This window comes from Amia ocellicauda, chromosome 1, assembly GCF_036373705.1.
Source record: "Amia ocellicauda isolate fAmiCal2 chromosome 1, fAmiCal2.hap1, whole genome shotgun sequence".
Taxonomy (NCBI): Eukaryota; Metazoa; Chordata; class Actinopteri; order Amiiformes; family Amiidae; genus Amia; species Amia ocellicauda.
In genome coordinates, this window is record NC_089850.1 from 6742128 (window position 1) to 6758255 (window position 16128).

Genomic DNA, 16128 nt, shown 5'->3' on the forward strand with positions numbered 1-16128 from the left:
GTCACTTACAATAATGTCTCTTTATGTCCAGAAAAAACTTTATTGTAGTTTCAATACTGTGCTTTTTACAACACCCCTCCCTACACACATTCGCACCCACGAACGCACACATGTTTCTGAGACACAAAAAAAAGGCCCACTGTTTCTCAAGAGTTTGTGCAGCAAAAAGTAAATCTGTATTTTACTGTAAAGCACAACAGTCTGTGTGTGTGTGTGTGTTTCTGTGTGTGTGCGCTGCAGCAACGTTTCTCAGTGTGGATTATATTTTAAATACCTATCCCTCTTTTTGGAAAAAACAGAAAGTTTTTTTTCAGTTGGACATTAACGAATACTAATACCTCGACTTCTTAGCATAGAATGAATGGTTTAAGAAGTCGAGTAGGAATAGTTTGCTAGATGAATGTATTTGTGTACTGCAACAAATGCGGAAAAGTGGAGTGGGCAACTTTAACGGCTCTAATGTCTGCCCTTTGAAGGAGCTGATTATTTGTAAAGCTCTGAAATATGGCTTGTAATTTTATTAGGTGAAAATAGAAAACAAATATCTGTGCCCAGTATAGATAGTCAATGTTAAGGCCCTTGAACTGAATGTGGTGTGTTTAAATGCTATGGTCTGCTATGGTCTGCTCAGGGCCAAGGGTAAACGGTGGCCACAGAAGAGACGCTGACTTTTTCTATATCAGTATCCAATGTGGCACAATGCAACCCAACACAGTGCAGAGTCTGTATTTAACAGCGTTCAATAAGAAAGGAGCTCAAGCAAAGCCCTCTCAAATTCAGTCATGCTGGCAGCTCTCACAGTGGCACTGCTGAGTTTAGGATTTTTAGATACGCAACTTGCGGGAACCATAACAATTCACTCCCTAATGTTCTGTGACTTTAATTTCTCAATTTAGGCAAATTTACCCTGGTAAAATTACTGTAGGACTTTTTGACTTTGGAAATGATTTATTACGGCCATTGTTCTAGTGTGCTTGCCGGAGGTTTTAGCATGAGTTCACTTTGCTATACTGCACTCTACTATGAATAAACCATACTCTACCATAGTTAAAATGGCTTAGAAACATTTATAATGGTCTATCATGACATCCCAAATGTCCAGTGTAGTGAAGCAGCATGAGAGCATGTTGACCCTGTGATGAACCAGAAAAAAGAAAAGAAATACAATAAAAAAGTGCAAAATATGCCTTGGTAAATATAACGTTGCCGAGCTGTATTAAGCCGAAGTACAGAACAAGTAAATAAAGAGTCTGGCCAAGTAATAACAGTTTGATTTTCAAAAGGAGCAAAACAAGAAGTTGGCTGCAAAGCTATTTATAAAACTTCTTTCTTATCACTAAGTTAGTTCCTTTCATACGAGTTTATATTTAATGTATCATGTACCCCTTTTCTGCACCTTTCAACATATAAACAAAGTGATTTTGGCTTCATACATCAGCCTCTTTGTTAGCATCTTATCTTTTGAAAATCATGTTGTTAGTGGCTGAATTTTCAAATGATATTGTCTACCTGTCTGATATAAGAAAAATTGCAGATGCCAAAGCCACACTTTGCTTGTGTTTGGTGATCATCACTGCAGAATGCCAATAAACAAAATACTTCAGATGAACCAAATATTTAAAAACATATACAGACGGGTGACAAATTAAAGGAAAAACCAACAAAAAGTGTCTCAGTAGGGTGTTGGGTATGGGTACCACGAGCCACCAGAACAGCTTCAATGCTCTTGGCACAGATTCTACAAGTCTCTGGTCTCTACTGGAGGGATGAACACCATTCTTCCAAAAGATATTCCCTCATTTGGTGTTTTGATGATGGTGGTGGAGAGCGCTGTCTAACACGTCGGTCCAAAATCTCCCATAGATGTTCAATTGGGTTGAGATCTGGTGCTGCGAAGGCCATAATGATTCACATCATTTCCATACTCATCAAACCATTCAGTGAGCCCTCGTGCCCTGTGGATGGGGGCATTGTCATCCTGGAAGAGACCACTCCCATCAGGATAGAAATGTGTCACCATAGAATAAAGGTGATCACTAATGATTTGCAGGAAAATGCACAGCATAACAGAGCCTCCGGACCCCCTCACTGTAGGGGTTGAGCAGTCAGGCCTGTACCGTACTCTTGGTGTCGCCACACAAGCACTCGCCCACTTGCTGAGAATATGGTGAAGGATGACTCATCTGACCAGATCACTTTTTCCACATCTCTGTAGACCAGTGCCTATGGTTTTTACACCACTGAATTCTCAGATATGCATTTGTCTTTGAAAATGAGTTTATGCACTGCAGCCCTGCTATAATATCCCTCTCTGTGTAGTTCTTGCTGACAGTCTGATCACGTCCTGCATTGACATTCTCAGTCACCTGGGAGAGAGCCGCTCTTCTGTTTTTCCTTGCATATCACAGTGATGCACGAGCATCACGGTCATCAAATGTGCGCTTTTCACCACAATTTCCAACCCTATTTACTGATGTCTTTCCCATAGATTTAAATGCTGATGTAACTTTAGTCACTGTTCCTACTGAAACACTAGCCAGTTGATCAGTCTTTGTGAGTGACAAAGTCATGGTCAAGTATGGAGAAGTATAGTAAACCATGACACCAACTATGGAAAAACTATATCACCAAACAAGAAGAAATGTAGAAAAATGCCAAACAACACTGCCGAGGTATTGAGGTATTTGTTTATAAAGGACACGACATGCTGTGGTGTACAAGTATTTTCATGGAGCAGAAAAGCAGATTATTAATGCTTGTACTCTAGGGGAAGGATTCACAAATTCAATCTCAAATTTAGTGCACTGTGAAGCACTGCAGACTTTGATTAGAAATAGGGAAGTCCTCTTCAATACTATGTATCATAACAAGCCAGGCTTTTATGTGATCGTTCACATGGTAGGCAGCAGGCGGGGTATGTGTTCATGGACCTTTCCTTCCAGCGCTTACTCAAGATGCATCTTTTCCGACAGTACTTGTAATATTAGTCCTTTTATCCCCCCCTAGATAGCACTTCACAGTTTTATTATGCTTCTTGGGTTTTGATTGATTTCCTCCTTGCTCCTTTTACCGTAGCCCCTGACTGTGACCCTACATCTTGACAGCACTTAGCTTTACCGTTCAGGATGTAGGACCTCACTTACTGTACTTGCCTGTGTAAATTGTAAATTGGAATTTGTAAATTGTATTATATTTTGAATTGCTATTGCTATTGCTATTGAATTGCTTTCCTCAACACCGACAGAATATTCCATCCATCCAGTTGGCACCTATGCTGTCCACCGCATGAATGACACTGGCTGAACAAAGCAACTCAGTGTTGTGCTTCATCAGTACCATCAGTTGTATCCGTTATGATTTCTCACAGGATTGTTGAGCTTAACTGAGCTAAAAACTGTCAGTGTCTCCCTCTGACGTGAAGACCTATAGTTATTGAACAATAAATTAATGCTCATTAGAAACCTAATCTGTATGTTTACAGGAAAACTGTTCTATATTGTTCTAGTTACATATAGTGTGTGATGGCCTAGCTTGCGTCCTTGTGGTAAAGCAGCTCTTTCTGGCTGCGATATCCTGTTTCATCAAGTAAATGTTTCTCTCAGCTGAGGTGAAATGTGAAACTGTAGAACAAGCAACCAACAAAAAAAACTAAACAAGGAAAAGAGCACATCTGTACATAGATCTTTGCTTTTCATACAACTAATTTAACAATAATTACTCTTCTACCAGAAACGTTTAAGATAACCGATGCATTGTAGGGTCATTATCCAACAAAACATGTACTGATGAAGCTGCCCTCCCATCAACCTCTGAGCCATCACTGTCATCTCTCAAACTGATATGTCTGTGATTTTAGACCATGAAATATTCCAGTTTGCGATTTCACAACAACAGATATGCAAAATTATTAAACTGAACTAAGATATGCCTCATATAATTGCATTTATATAGGCCTAGCACTGCAGTGGTTTTCCAGAAATGGAAACTGAAATACAATATTATAAATGATCCAGTGCCAGTCTATGGGAAATGAAAGCAACCCCTGTCTAGAAAAAAAGAGTGAAACATGACAGGTTTCAGCATCAGACCAGACTAAAATGTTTAATAGTAACAATAAAGACCCAACTCAAGCGAAATAGCTTACACCTGCAGATTAAAGACCTTGAATCTCATCTAACTGACCCACTGTACACTTTTCACAGCAGATCTTCAAATGTATTTGGATTTTCACCTAAAGCATGGTGTTGGTAACTCTGTTCTGTAAATTACTGATCTAGTAATGCATATATTGGTTACATCTACATTATGACATTAGGTGAAGTGAATAACACTGATAATCTCATTATCATGACACCTGTCAGTGGGTGGGATATATTAGGCAGCAAGTGAACATTTTGTCCTCAAAGTTGATGTGTTAGAAGCAGGAAAAATGGGCAAGCGTAAGGATCTGAGCGACTTTGACAAGGGCCAGATTGTGATGGCTAGACGACGATCAGAGCATCTCCAAAACTGCAGCTCTTGTGGGGTGTTCCCGGTCTGCAGTGGTCAGTACCTAACAATGGGCACGTGAGCATCAGAACTGGACCACGGAGCAATGGAAGAAGGTGGCCTGGTCTGATGAATCTCGAGTTCAAGGTGTTGAAAGTGCCTCCAAATTCCCCAGATCTCAATCCAATCGAGCATCTGTGGGATGTGCTGGACAAACAAGTCCGATCCATGGAGGCCCCACCTCCCAACTTACAGGACTTAAAGGATCTGCTGCTAACGTCTTGGTGCCAGATACCACAGCACACCTTCAGAGGTCTAGTGGAGTCCATGCCTCGACGGGTCAGGGCTGTTTTGACGGCAAAAGGGGGACCTACACAATATTAGGCAGGTGGTCATAATGTTATGGCTGATCGGTGTATATCAATCTAATATGTATTCCAATAGAAGTGTTTAGGAGTTGCTAAAGTCAGACACAGGACAGGAGAGAGAGAAAGCTATTTTGTTGTTTTTCTACTTTCAGACCGTCTTAGCATTCCTAATCTTGTTTTTAGATTTGCCTTAATTGAAGTGAATCTTATTCCTAGTTTGCCTTAATTGTAGTTAATTCAGTCCAGCTGCTGAATTGGTTAAAAGAACTAAATTGAAGGATGGGTGATCTAGTCAAGGAATGTGGAGGTGGAGTCAGTGAGTCAGTTCAGTGTCAATCGGTGGCAGTTAGCGGAAAAAAAAAGCTACTTAAGCGGCTGTTGAGAAACAAAAAGTGAACAGAAGTGGTTAGGAGTTGCCAAAGTTAGCTGCACTGTTTCTCAGAAACAAAAAAATTCAAGCAGTTGAATTGAGGACAAAAACCAAGGCACAGTTTCAGGGCACCAACAACTTACATTTAGAAGCATGTGGCCAATCCTGCAATCCTGACACTGCAATCCTGACTGCAGTGTCAAGTTTGCAGAATGATTGCCTTCCTGGATGAACTCATCCAAGAAGATTTCAATTGTGAACGTTGTCGGCATGTTGAAATCCTAGAGATCAAGGTCCGTGATCTTGAGGCTCAGCTTGTTGATCTGCACTGTATTAGGGATATGGAAGAATTGGTCAACCAGCCCATTTGAGAGATGGTGTGCACGCCAAAACCTAGGAGAGTTGAAACCTTACAGCAGGAAAGTGTAGAGAACTGCTGGGTTACAGTAGGTCATAACTGCAGAAAAGGGCACGCACAACCCTTAGGAGAGACAACCCAAGAGCTAGAAATACCCAACAGGTTTCAATTGCTGGACACCGAGTTGGACAGTGACGGCTCCGAGGGTGATGGGAGGGCAGTTGAGCGCCAGAGCACCGTGGTGTCCACTCCCCCCAGAACAGGGAGGTAGTTATAGTAGGAGACTCAATTCTTAGAGGTGTAGATCACACAGTGTGTTGTAGTGATAAGGAGACCCACATGGTATCTTGCCTGTCTGGTGCTCAGGTTGCAGATCTCCCTAAACTTGTAGACGGGCTACTGGCCAAAGCCAAGGGGAATCAACTGGTCATGGTCCACATTGCAACCAATGACATAGGAAAGGGTAGGGCAAAGGTTCTGCAAGACACATTTAAAGAGTTAGGAAAGAAACTAAATAAGATAACCTCCACAGTATTTTTTTCTGAAATACTTCCGGTACCACGTGCCAGGCCAGGAAGACAAGCAGAGTTTAGAAAGTTCAACACGTGGTTGAAATCCTGGTGTATGGAAGAGGGCTTTAGATTTATGGGGCATTAGTCTTTCTTCTGGGATAGATGGGACCTGTACAAACCGGACGGTCTACATATAAACAGAAGGGGGGCTAATGCATTGGGAGAGTGTATGTGCAGAGAAATTGAGAATCTTTTAAACTAGCGACCAGGCGGGCAGAGAGCTCTGACAATGGGAGATGTTCCACTAAGGAAAGAAAACAAAGGGAAACTGCTAGTAGGAAAGTCCTGACACGTTTGTACTTCAAACCAGAGGAGCTTTTCCAGATCAGCAGGGACACTCGCACCCGGGGACACAGATGGAAACTGGGCTTCAAGGCATTCAAGACAGAAAACAGGAGACACTTCTTCACACAGCGAGTCAATGTGATTGAAGCTGAAAATTTGGGAACATTTAAAAATAGACTGGATAGGATCCTTGGATCACTTCGTTATTAATGGACACCAAATGAGCATGATGGGTCAAATGGCCTCCTCTCGATTGTACATTTTATTGATTTAGTTATTTATTTATTTATTAGCAGACTCCCTTGTCCAGGGCAACTTATAAGTGTTTGTTATATGTTGTTTTCAACAAATGTTCTGGATTGCAATCTGTTCATCCTAATCCCTAGAAAAACTGTTTTTTATAATATCTAAGAACTATAAAAAGAAAAAAAATGGATCACTACATGATCTGGCAAAACATAGCATGTATGTTATAAATACCTAAACTGAGCGTAAATGGAAGTGACAGACGTGGTCTACTGGGTTCACCTGGGTTGAAGCTCTACATATTTCGTAATGCATTACTAAAAAATTAAATACATACATTTATTGACAGTTTATGGCATTGTGCCTTCCACAAGTGTTACTAAACACGAATGCCAAAGAAACCCAGTGAAATGCCAGTGCTCAGGTACGTCTCACCTGCGGGGCCGGACAGGCTCTTCCCACGGATCTCTCTCTGCATACGCGGAGCCGCACTGTAACACTGGTCATTCAAAGCGCTTGATCGTCTCACACACACTTCCTACAGAAAAAAAAACACTTGTTTCGCCCCGCAAAAAAATACAGAGCACAAGAAGTTACACATCCACGATCCAATTAAACCACTGCGTACCGATCGGCACGTTTAATGTGCTTTGAAGTGACCGCCATACGCTCAGCGGGGCTAGAAATGCTCGGAATCGTGTGTCACAGTGGGAAGAAAACGAAATCAAAGACATCTCTGAACTACACTGCACCAGCAAAGAGTGCGCCTGTACTGTTTCAGTCGACACCGTGACCCCAGAGACGAGCACACTGGATGCCTGTCCAGCAGCAGCAGCGGGACTGTACCAGGCGCCACAGGGGTGTGCTCCCTCGGGCCACAGAAAACTGCGGCAGCTCACTTCCTTGACTTGTGCTCGCTAAAACAGGTAGCTTAACACAAGCCCCCAGAGCAGCCCAGAGCCAGGCTGCTGGGCGCTATATAGTGTATACTGACTGACCTGTGTCCGGCTGGCGTTGAGCTTCTCCTCCGGATCCAAAGCCCAGTGATCTGCCAATGGATTCCTCAGACTATTAGTTGTGTTTTCACTCCGAGGAAAGGTGGTTAGCCAGCTGAAGCCACACCCCTGCCTTTCTTCTTTTCTTGTCACTTCCTTGTTTCTTGGTATATATGCTTTCTTAAAGTTTACCGTAACTCTTATAGTAGTGTGAAGGCCAAACCATACTGGACCAATATTAGCACATGTGTCAGTGCTACACATGTGCATGGAGTGTCAATTGGGATTGGTTTAATAGTTTTAGTTATATATATATATATATATATATATATATATATATATATATATATATATATATATATATATATGAACAATTCTTTAATTTATTCATATGCAATCGAAATTGACTTAAATATTGAATTACTATTAAAAAAAAACCTGTTGAACTGCCATGTGTGTCATTGTGGTTCCTTGTGTATATTTAATGCCATCCTGTGCAGTGGAAAGGGCCTGTGTTAATGGATAGGAGACACTGATGCCCATCCTCTCAATGAAGTGACAGAGAAGACAAGTTATACATGCAAATCACACAAAAAAGGCCTGTCTCTTCCAAAGAACACTGGATGAGAGTTTATAATGTGTTGCACTGATCGATATGAAGGTAAGGGAGGGGAAGGGAAGGGAAGAGCAGCTTTAAAAGCGGGCTGCTGTTTTAGGACGTGTGTTTATTGTGTTTAATCTCCATTTTTGGCACACTTACAAGTTAAGGGAGCAGCAGATGTCTGAGCGTCAATTTCATGTCCGTGGAGATCATTTGAGAGCTGGAATAGAGCTGCCACCTTGGGGCCAATTTAACTACTGCAGTGGTTATAAGCATACAAGTAAAATGTCCCAGGATCCAATATATAGGTAACATGAATCATAATGCAATTTCCTTTGTTGAATTGTTTTCTTAGTTGTATTAATGTATATTAAAAACGAAAACCCCATTTAAAGTAGGTATTAAACATTGAATAGCTTGTAAATATGTACATGTTTTTATTACCAAATGGGTTTGTGGATGAGTCAGAAAATAAAAATACAGTAAACAGTAAACCTCTTATTTATTTACATACAAAATAATTTAAAATAGTTTACTAGCTTCACAGTGTTACAAACTAATCACTGTGTCTTCTATCAAATGCCCTTCAAACCATGTGTTTTACTTCTAAATATAGATGGTTTTCTGTGGTAATGGTGATTTCTTAGGGACTGTGTTTCATAGACGCTGTTGGCTTTCTATACCCTGCATACTGTGCTGTGCCTCTGCTGCCAGTCATCTGAGGCACAGCTCTCAATTAATAGTCATGAAAAGGGTCATTCGAGGTTTCTTAGCCAATGTTTCTTACCTTGTATCTGTACTTGAGCCGAGATCACACACAGAGCAGTGTGTGTGGTTATATTTGTTTTATTTATTTGATGTTTAGTAGATGAATCTGCTTCAATGTGAAACTCTCCCAAACATGTTTGTTTATGACACTGTTTTCGTATTCAAACATCAAAGGGACATTTAGTTGCTAGCGTATCGTAATTTCACTATTCACTATTTGTTGAATGTACAAATGGAAAATAAATTCTTATTCCAGTAATTGTGTATTGGGGGTTCTGTTTAGTTCATTTCCACTTCAGCGTTTGAACCACTAGAGGTCCCTCCAGAATCAGGACACAGACAGTCTTCAGTCATAGACACGCCACCTTGTTCACACACCTGCTTTACTCTCTCATTACTCGTTAGAATACAGCTCAATCAAGCAGAGATATAGCTGGAGGACATTTTTGCTTCATAGCCCCTGATATTGTACCTTGACTGTACGATCACAATAGCCCCAATAAAGGTCCCAGAATCCTAAAAGGACTTTACAGAAATGTTATATTTTTTCTGCAACATTTATTCACACCTGCCACTCACAACTTAGAAGTAGGAGTGTACATTAATCAGAAGAGACACTCAGAGAAAGAACACACTAACACCAAGAGGCCGCAGCTCTTCAGCGTTTATTTTTGCTTTTGTAGACAAGTGTCACTGCATCGCCTCTGTCCTCTCAATTGGACTCTGCTCAAAACTACAGACAGTTGCCATCTCCGGGTGACTCTTCCCAAAATTAATAAATAAATACATAAATAAAGGGTATCTAAAGTATATATAAAAATAAATACACACACACCTATTACTTCTCCATACATTAATTGTTTAGTGAGTTGGTTTTATTTCTGCTCCTGGTAGAACAATCATCGCCAGTGCTGTGTGGACATGCTGCCTATTGTCTCATTGTCAACAGCACTCATCAGATTTATATTGACACGTATGATTAACTATTTCAGCGGCTCACTGCACACACCGTTAAACCAAACCACCGCTCCTTAGAGTCCAGTGCAGGAAAACCGAGCTTTAATTAAGCTTTTCGGTTTTCATTTTCCATGGCGTCTTTGTTACTTTTTCCATCGTCTCTGAGATGAGGCTCTTTTCTGCAGACATGGGAGATTGCACAGCTCTAGAGACGCTCTCTCTCCCCATCTTGCTTCAGCACTCACTTGAAGGCAAGGTCACGCTCCTCACACAGTTTCATCTGCTAGAAACAGGAGGACGAGAAGGAGGGGGCCTCTGGAGAAAACTCCCACCCCCTGCATCATACCCATCCTCTTCATAACAGGACTGGAAGCTCAACTGGGGCTGCATGTATACATTTGTGTATATGTGTGTGTGCATGTGCGTGTGTCTACGGGCGTACATTTCTGTGCTATTATGTGTGTTTGTAGACAGAGAAGGTCTTGATTGGCATAGTGTGCATAGTAAGGCATGGCTTTGTATACTCTTTGTATTGGGGAAAACATGCAATAGATGATTGAAACACAGTAAGATTTTGTAAATAGATATGTAAGGCAAGGCCTGATTAGTTAAATAAACATTCAGCTTCAACATCTCTCAACTCAACATTCAACCTAATTATTAAAACAGAGCTCTCCAATATTTAATCATGAAAAGGGATTTTGGTGAAAGCTAAATTTCTAAAATGAAAAAAGATGGAGGGATGTACCAAGAAAGACCAGTCCCAGCACAAACATATCGCAATTAGCAATACAAAAACAATCCAATGTGCTGTGAGAAAATATGTTCATGAAGACAGCTGCAAAATACTGATTTAAATATATAGAAATGCCCAGAATAATAAATATACATCAACAGCTTAACTGCAAAATGGGTCTTCAAACCACTTGTTTAGTACTTGTCTCCTGACATTTCCAACTCATTGCGTCAGATTTAGGAATCTTAAAATATGCGCAATCCTCTAGTACATCTTGCCCAAAGCATTCTTCTAAGGTGTGTTACGAATAATTGGTCAACAAAGGACAGTTTTCTAATGATTATTATTATTTTATTCATTTGCAAAGCCCCTACCCATTACAAAGTACAGTAAAGTGGAAAATACAATAAGCATATCTCTCAGTGCAAGCGAGCTAAAACAAGCGCAGAACTTATAGGGTTCCATCCCTGGTGCGTCCCGAGGGGTAGGGTACAGTGAGGGAAAAAAGTATTTGATCCCCTGCTGATTTTGTACGTTTGTCCACTGACAAATAAATGATCAGTCTATAATTTTAATGGTAGGTGTATTTTAACAGTGAGAGACAGAATAACAACAAAAAAATCCAGTAAAAAAAGTTATAAATTGATTTGCATGTTAATGAGGGAAATAAGTATTTGATCCCCTATAAATCAGCAAGATTTCTGGCTCCCAGGTGTCTTTTATACAGGTAACGAGCTGAGATTAGGAGCACTCTCTTAAAGGGAGAGCTCCTAATCTCAGCTCGTTACCTGTATAAAAGACACCTGTCCACAGAAGCAATCAATCAATCAGATTCCAAACTCTCCACCATGGCCAAGACCAAAGAGCTGTCCAAGGATGTCAGGGACAAGATTGTAGACCTACACAAGGCTGGAATGGGCTACAAGACCATCGCCAAGCAGCTTGGTGAGAAGGTGACAACAGTTGGTGCGATTATTCGCAAATGGAAGAAACACAAAATAACTGTCAGTCTCCCTCGGTCTGGGGCTCCATGCAAAATCTCACCTCGTGGAGTTTCAATGATCATGAGAACGGTGAGGAATCAGCCCAGAACTACACGGGAGGATCTTGTTAATGATCTCAAGGCAGCTGGGACCATAGTCACCAAGAAAATAATTGGTAACACACTATGCCGTGAAGGACTGAAATCCTGCAGCGCCCGCAAGGTCCCCCTGCTCAAGAAAGCACATGTACAGGCCTGTCTGAAGTTTGCCAATGAACATCTGAATGATTCAGAGGAGAACTGGGTGAAAGTGTTGTGGTCAGATGAGACCAAAATCAAGCTCTTTGTCATCGATTCAACTCGCCATGTTTGGAGGAGGAGGAATGACCCCAAGAACATCATCCCCACTGTCAAACATGGAGGTGGAAACATTATGCTTTGGGGGTGTTTTTCTGCTAAGGGGACAGGACAACTGCACCGCATCAAAGGGACAATGGACGGGGCCACGTACCGTCAAATCCTGGGTGAGAACCTCCTTCCCTCAGCCAGGGCATTGAAAATGGGTCGTGGATGGGTATTCTAGCATGACAATGACCCAAAACACACAGCCAAGGCAGCAAAGGAGTGGCTCAAGAAGAAGCACATTAAGGTCCTGGAGTGGCCTAGCCAGTCTCCAGACCTTAATCCCATAGAAAATCTGTGGAGGGAGCTGAAGGTTCGAGTTGCCAAACTTCAGCCTCGAAACCTTAATGACTCGGAGAGGATCTGCAAAGAGGAGTGGGACAAAATCCCTCCTGAGATGTGTGCAAACCTGGTGGCCAACTACAAGAAACGTCTGACCTCTGTGATTGCCAACAAGGGTTTTGCCACCAAGTACTAAGTCGAAGGGGTCAAATACTTATTTCCCTCATTAACATGCAAATCAATTTATAACTTTTTTGAAATGCGTTTTTCTGGATTTTTTTGTTGTTATTCTGTCTCTCACTGTTAAAATACACCTACCATTAACATTATAGACTGATCATTTCTTTGTCAGTGGGCAAACGTACAAAATCAGCAGGGGATCAAATACTTTTTTCCCCCACTGTAGGTACAGTCATAGTTATAGTAAAATGATTAAAGGGCTAAAAAACATAAGTAATCAGGAGCGAGGAAGGAGCAGATTAGTTCAGTAAGATGGTGCATAAACGTGCTGAGAGGTTGTCTGTGTAATTACAGGTGCAGTCTGAACAGGTGAGCTGATGCCAGAAGGCGGTAAGAACTGTGCACTCCTGACCTCACTGGGTAGGTCGTACCACCACTGAGGGGCGAGGGTGGAAAAGGAATAGGCTCCAGAGGAAGGGGAGTGGAGAGAGCGTACGGTACGTCTTCTGGTGCAGGACAACTGGAGTGGAGTAATGGAGTAGCAGATGCAAGCAGGGCAGCCAGAAAGGAGAGGCACTAATCCAGGCAGGAGAAAACCAGGGTCTGGACGAGAAGCTGAGTTGAGTAGTGAGGAAGGGTCAGATTGTGCATGTTAATCAGGAAGAATTGGCAAATGCGTTGAAGAGAAGAGATGTGGTGGGAGTAGGACAGAGCAGGGTTAAGGGTGAATCTAAGAGTCTTAGCACAAGGAGAGGGAGGGAGTGTGGTAGATTCCAGGGGGATGGAAACAGAGAGATCAGAAGAGGGCAAAGAGGAGGCGGAAACGAAGAGAACATCTGATTTGGAAAAGGGTTAAGCTTGAGATGATGTGGTGCATGCATCTAGGAGGAGATAGCAGACAGGCAGGTAGAGATGTGAGCGGGGATGAGAGGATCAGATGAGGGAAAAGAAAGGAAGAGCTGGGCATCATCAAGTGCTTGGAGAACTCATAGAGCTCAGGTGGTAGAGAGAGAATTGAAGGAGGCCCAGGACAAATATTTGGGGTACATCTGCTAAGTAAGGTTGAGAGGTAGACAAAGAACCATGGTATGTACAGTCAGATTGGCCTGACCAAAGTCCAGATATGATTCCAATGGAGACTTTCTGGGATTATATGAAATAGCAAAAAGACTGCAACTAATGCACACCAATTAGGGTTTGTGGCATTGACCCCACCTCACATACCTCCTTTCCTCGACTACACCCCGCACTGTGTTACAATGTATTTTCAGGATTAGACAAATCTCACTTGTGCCCAGTAAAGTATAAATACCACCATCCTAATCACACGCCCCCAGCATTTGTTGTTTCCCATCCCATCACCTCCCTTGTCACCACCTCAGCAGCAGCAGTGGGTTACTGTGACTTCTCATTTGATCACATAACTAGGACTTAACTGTACTGTCTGCACTTATTACCTCATTATACTAGGATGTATTGTATTGTGTATCGATTGCACTTCTGCACTTTGCCAGTGAATGGGTGCTGATCTCCTGGAAGAAATCAAATGTTAGTACAATTCGAAGAAACAGCTCAATATTGAAAGGAATTCTGCCCATGTGCCTCTGAAGAAATCATTCAACCAAAGCATACAACCAGCAATCAGACACCTGATCACTAAATGCAAAAATGACACAAAAACTGCACAGCTCCAAAAAACAACAAGAACACACACAGAAAGAAGCATTGGAAGCAGAATGTTTGGAAATAGCAAGCAGAGATAGAAAACCAAATCAATGGATCCGAGAATAAACGAAGATGTGTGACATCATTGAAAGAGTGAAGATGGCTGTGGGACGGACATATTACAAGAAGAGACAGACCAAAGAGGAGATGAAAAACTGCCAAGACCACCACATAGGAAATGGAGGACTGAGATATGTGTTTCTGCATGTTGGATGGAACTGGTTAGCAGTGCAGTGGGAGGCACGTGAGACAAACATGCTTTGTGAATGTTTTCTGGATTGGATTCTTCCCTTTGAAAAAATGGCATTCACCAACACCTGTAGATCACAGTCTGGCATGTTTTTTAGGCAACTTGAAATCCTCATTGGCATGAGACTTGGAAACAGTGGTAGTTGTTTCAAAAGTGTATTCAATTAAGATATTCAGAGCTCTGGTGGAATGACGAAACCCATACAATCCTGAAGCACTCCAACACACAAGACTAGGAATGGATACCACTGTCTGAGGCTAGAGGTCACCAGTTCTAGTCTGGAAGAACCTGAAGGCTTTGTGCAGGTATTTAAACTGAAAAGACCAGTGCTGCCAGGACCCTGGCTGCACACTATCATGTCCAATCTCAAGCCTTAACACCAGGGGGCTCTGTGCCATGTGAGAATATTTCAAAGAAAATGTTAAACATATGGAGCAGAATGCATCCATGCATTCAAACAGGAAAGCAGCACCATAACTGACTCCAGTGGTCCTGCCATCCACAGTGTAACAGTAGTGTCCATGTGTTCATAGAGATGGATTGCCTGAACTCTGAGACTGGCATTAACTGGAACTTTAAACCACAGTTTTGTGAAGAAGCACTAGGAGCGATTGCTTGATGATCCTACTTTGCGCACACCTTGTACACAATGCATGTTTTGCCCATATAGTTGTTATATTTATATATTTTATATAAATGTATATACATTTGTATACCGATTTGTCATTACATATCACTGTGAGTTTTCATGTGTGTGCATGTATTGCTCATACATATAACTGATATTAATAAATCATAAAACAGAGGGGCACTTTTTTGGGCGATAGTATAAGCAGACATGACGGGATGTGTGGGTAACGATGGCTTTTTGGTTCAGTAAAAGGATTTCCATAATCACATGATGCCCTAAACAGAATGGCGAAGCATTTTATACACACAATTGACTGAGATTATCGTAATTTACTAAACTGTGTTTGCAATAAGTATTAAGTACGTCGAAAAGCATGGAGTAATACAGCAATGAAACCAGGACAGCAACTCGTGTAAGTGTGAGGGATCATGGATGCGCTTCATTAGACTCGCACGGGTCACCTGGCTGTAAAGCCGAGCTGGCGGCACTGATGCGGCACTGCTGGGACAGCGCGCACAGGCTGACATGCAGGAGCGGCACACGTGTGTGTGAGAGAGGCAGCGATGTGACGTGTGCCCACTGTCCTTACAGGAAACTTAAGTACTGTCCAAAACATGTCATACGCATGCTTGTCGTGAAAAACGTGTAAGAATGAAAATGAAACCCAACTTTTGCAAAGCAGAAGCACCGAGTTCATTATACCTATAGGCACCTGCGTGTGTGGAGTCTTCTCGATGCCCTTTATCGCACAACAAACAGACACTACAATGCGTGAGTTACACGTCCTGTGTTTCGGGTATTCAAGCCTGTAACCAGCACAACGCAGACCCCAAACTGCCGTCTCTGTTCTGTCATGCTTTTTTACTTCCTGCTTTCCTGTGTTCTTGACCAGAACCTCGGCGCGGAAGGATTTTCGCTCTGTATAGCCAGCT

General features: G+C 42.0%; 2 protein-coding genes across 6 annotated transcripts in view; one reads left to right on the top strand and one right to left on the bottom strand.

Annotated features, from left to right (window-relative positions):
• The window catches only part of ptk2bb (protein tyrosine kinase 2 beta, b), a 51663-nt gene extending 43850 nt beyond the window's left edge, over positions 1 to 7813 (bottom strand). For 3 of the 4 annotated variants that reach the window (XM_066710525.1, XM_066710516.1, XM_066710464.1), the window contains exons 1-2: positions 7686 to 7813; positions 7123 to 7225 (exon numbers count right to left, since the gene is read on the bottom strand). The gene's annotated coding sequence lies outside the window, so the exon portion shown is untranslated. The remainder of the gene's footprint in view (positions 1 to 7122; positions 7226 to 7685) is intronic. The other variant, XM_066710507.1, reaches the window with a different exon arrangement.
• An 8219-nt stretch (positions 7814 to 16032) lies between these two features.
• The window catches only part of LOC136754673 (transcriptional-regulating factor 1), an 84340-nt gene continuing 84244 nt past the window's right edge, over positions 16033 to 16128 (top strand). For both annotated transcript variants that reach the window (XM_066710745.1, XM_066710837.1), the window contains exon 1: positions 16033 to 16128. This exon is cut by the window's right edge and continues 403 nt beyond it. The gene's annotated coding sequence lies outside the window, so the exon portion shown is untranslated.